We start from the raw sequence: 4,016 nt of genomic DNA on the forward strand, positions 1-4,016 counted from the left end.
TAGTATTTTGACTAACAGAAGAAAAATTATATTAGTATATCACATATTATTCAAAAGATTTTAAACACTACTAATAGGACATTTATTGGTTCTATTGCTATTGGCCCAACTCATCATCTTATTATGCTACAGCCGATTTCCTGAAATGGTGCTACAGAGAGAGTGGAATTTCCACCATAATAGCATATCTTCCCCAACTGGAGACAATGTCAATCAACATTCTTCTTGGGATTTTCTAATTAGAAAAGAATCACTTCCATATCCCAGTTAAATGCCACCACCCAGTTCATTATATGTTGGACCTCTTGATTAGGATCTTCAGACTCTGACTCACCCTTTCTTCGTGCATGTAGTGCGAGTGGTGGCCTTACTAGCCACGATGATCTCAGTCAGCAGCCAGATCGGTTTGAAAGCACCAGTTCTCGCTTGATCACTGAAGTTAAGCAAACCTGAGCCAGTAGTAATTCAAAGAGTGACCACCTGGGAACCCTGGGTGCTGCTGGCATAAAATTCCACCTGTGTAGTTCAGAGGAAATGGTGTTTACATTCCTCAGCGCTAAACCGCCCGAGTCACGAGTTCGATTCTAGTCGCCGACTATCTAAGCCATTTTTCGACCGATGAATAATTCCCGAATTAAAGGAACACTCGGGAATCATTCATCCCTTCCATAAACTCAAGGAAATCGACCATAGAACCGACACAATTTGAAAATAGTGTGCGTTCTATGGCACAATTTTTAGCCGTCTCTTCACTGTGTGCCGCTTAAATAGTGATAGCCTTGGGCCAGCTATCTCTGATTGGCTACCAGAGGAGATTGAACTGCCCACGCAGTCTCAAAAAGTTAGATAGGGCTAAAACGGCATCGCCTACTTCCTATACGGTAATAAAAAGGCATTAGCTGATAGCATATCTTCCCTAACTGGAGCGAATGTCAACTAAGAATCTAGTTGGCATTTTCCAGGTAATAAAGAATCACTTTTATCTCCCAATTAAATGCCACCACCATGTTCATTAGACAGTGGACCTAATCTTGAGTAGGATCTTCAGTCTCTGACTCATCGTTTCTTCGTGCATGTAGAGCGGGTGGCGACCTTTCTGGCCGATGATTATCTCAGTAATTATTCAAGTAGAGAGAGACAGTACATCCTCCATTCGAGGCTACAGCAGTAAAAGCTTCTTTCTACAGACCGGCCGCCAAATAATACACGAGGCCGAAGATCTTCATACATTTCATGACGTTTCCTGATCCGCTGATAAATAAACTTCTGTTGTTGCATCTTACTCTGTCAGATTGTGTCAGGTGGAGTCCAAGTATAGCATATGCAGTGAGAACTCTTGGTTTTAACAATACTGCCCAGAGACATTGACCAAATTGGGAATAGGACACTTACTGGGGTAAATGTGCACATCCGAATTTCGTGGGGAATAATTTCAAAAAAGCATTCATCCCTTCTGCTTTCCATTACTCTGTCAATTATTGCAATATTAACAGACATTTCATAAAACACCACAAAGTGACAAACTTCATATAAATATGCACTTAGAATACAGATGTCCAACGTCCATGCTAAATATCATCACGATATGCACCACCGTTTATAGGCATCTGAACAAAAATTTTATTCATAACTGAATTTCAAATGGACAGACGTTTCTATCAGTACAGATCACCTCAATTTTCCAGATGACCTTACGAATAATGGTCAGAGCGAAAGAAGCTGGATATATTGGGAATAAGTGAACTTAGATGAACAGGAATGGATAAATTTTAGTCAGGGAACTATATGGTGTATTATTGAGAACATGACACAAGTCGTAAAAATGGAGTATCTTTCTTACTCAGGAAAAAGATGGCTAGGTGTGTAATAACTTATAATCCAGTGAGTGGCAGAATCATTTCTCTCAGAGTCAGTGGGCATCTAGTGAATATGACGATCATACGGGTTAATATACCCACTACAGAGGCACCAGAAGAAGACACCAAAGAATTTTATGGCAGGTTACAAGAACTGGTAGGTGCAACACCAAAGCGAGATTTATGGCTACTTATCAGAGATAGGAATGCAAAAGTGGGAGAAACCGTTGAACAAGGAATAACAGGTTGTTTTGGTTTTTGGTATTCGTAACACTGCAGGGAAGAGACTAGTTGAGTTTTGTGCAGAGAATTCTTTGTTTCTTGCTAATACCTGCTTTAAACAGCATAAAAGAAGATTGTACATATGGATATCATGGACAACACAGAAATCAAATTGACTATATATTTGAACAAAGAAGATGAAGTACAATTCAATCTGTCAAGACATTTCTAGGTGCAGACTGTGGAACAGACTATGAATTATTAGTGGCTATGGTACATGGGAAATTACGAAAGATTAAAACAAAAAATGTCCATTAGATATGATCTTGGAAACATACTGGCTGAATTGTACTGGCTGAATACAATATTAATATACAGAACAGATTCAACACACTCAATTTGTGTGAAAGAGAACCAGATGAACTATGGGAACAGTTTAAATATATAATTAAAGCAGAAGCAAAGAAGAATATTCCAACAGTTTGTAAGAAGTCTACATGGCTGTCAGAAGATGCATCAAAATTGCTCAGGAAAGGAGCAAAATGAAGGCTACAGGAAATTTGCAGGAAATACGGCATTTGAATGCAGAATTTCAACGACAAGCCAGGAGAGACAAGGAAAAATACTTTAACCAGGAATGCCAACAAATAGAAGACCAAAACAAGATAGGAAAAGCATGATATCTTTTCAAAAAGATCAGGGAACTGACAGGGAATTTCAGCGCCATGTTGACAATATTGAAAAGTAAATGCAAAGGATATCTCACAGAAGCTGCAGACATCAAAGCAAGATCGAAAGAGCAGAAGCCCTTTACAGAAAGGACTCCAAAATTACTGAGAAATTTGAATACCAGGATTATACTCAGGAACCAGTCGAATGGAGAGTGAAGTGAGGTAGGTATTTCAAAGGCTATCTAGTAAGAAAGCACCAGGGGGATGGAATACCTATTAAGCTGCTCAAAGCCTTGCGAGAAGAGGCAGTTAAAATTTTAACAGCGCTATGTCAGCGAATTTGGATCACAACTACATGGCCTAGGGAGTGGAAAAAATCAGTTTATATACCTTTATTGAAGAAAAGCGATATAAGAGAGTGCGTAAATAACAGAACTGTACCACTGATTTCTCATGCAAGTAAAGTCTTACTTAAACTCATTCAGAAAAGACTGCAACCATTCATGAAGAGAGAAATGCCAGATGAAGAGGCAGAGGTACAAGAGATCAGATCGCTAATGTAAGATAGACAACGGAAAGAGCACAAGAATATCATAAGAATGTCTACTTTGGTTTCTTTGACTATACTAAGGCTTTTGACTCTTTAGGTCATGTGAAACTCTGGAATGTGTTAAGAACAATGGGAGTCCCAGAACATTTCATTATCCTTCGGAGGAATCTTTATTATGAACAGAAGCTGCTGTCCGAATATATCTTGAAAAAAATGAGTATTTCACAATAGGTAAAGGGGTGTGACAAGGATGTATTTTATTTCCGTACCTGCTTAACTTCTACAGCGAATACATTTTAAGAATGGCAGGACTTGAGTCTTCAACTGGAATTAAAATTGGCAGAAGAAATATTAGTAATTTGAGATATGCAGATGATACCACCTTGCTAGCAGAATGCAAAGAAGATTGGGAGGAACTTATTATGAAAGTTAAAGCAGAAAGTGCTAAATGTGGCCTTAAACGTAACCTCAAAAAGGCAAAAGTTATGGCAACATGAGAACTTCATGGACTGCAAAGCAAACCAATAAATCAGTGATAGACAGAATAAAGCCAGATTATCCCCTCGAAGCTATGATCATCAAGCAAAAAGTGTCATACTTTGGACATATTATGCGAGCAAATAAGAGTTTGGAGAAGATGATGATGCTTGCTAAAGTTGATGGAAGCAGAAGAGGAGGAAGTCCAAGAATTAGATGGGTAGATGGAGTTAAAGAAGC

The 4,016-nt window shown here is 38.7% G+C and overlaps 1 pseudogene; it reads left to right on the forward strand.

The window, feature by feature from the left end:
- Positions 1-388: 388 nt before the first annotated feature.
- Positions 389-505, forward strand: LOC150095696 (5S ribosomal RNA; annotated as a pseudogene).
- Positions 506-4,016: the final 3,511 nt, after the last annotated feature.

The sequence above is a fragment of the Typopeltis vanoorti genome, chromosome 20 (genome assembly GCF_054136105.1).
Source record: "Typopeltis vanoorti isolate ZY-2024b chromosome 20, IOZ_Tvanoo_1.0, whole genome shotgun sequence".
NCBI lineage: Eukaryota > Metazoa > Arthropoda > Arachnida > Uropygi > Thelyphonidae > Typopeltis > Typopeltis vanoorti.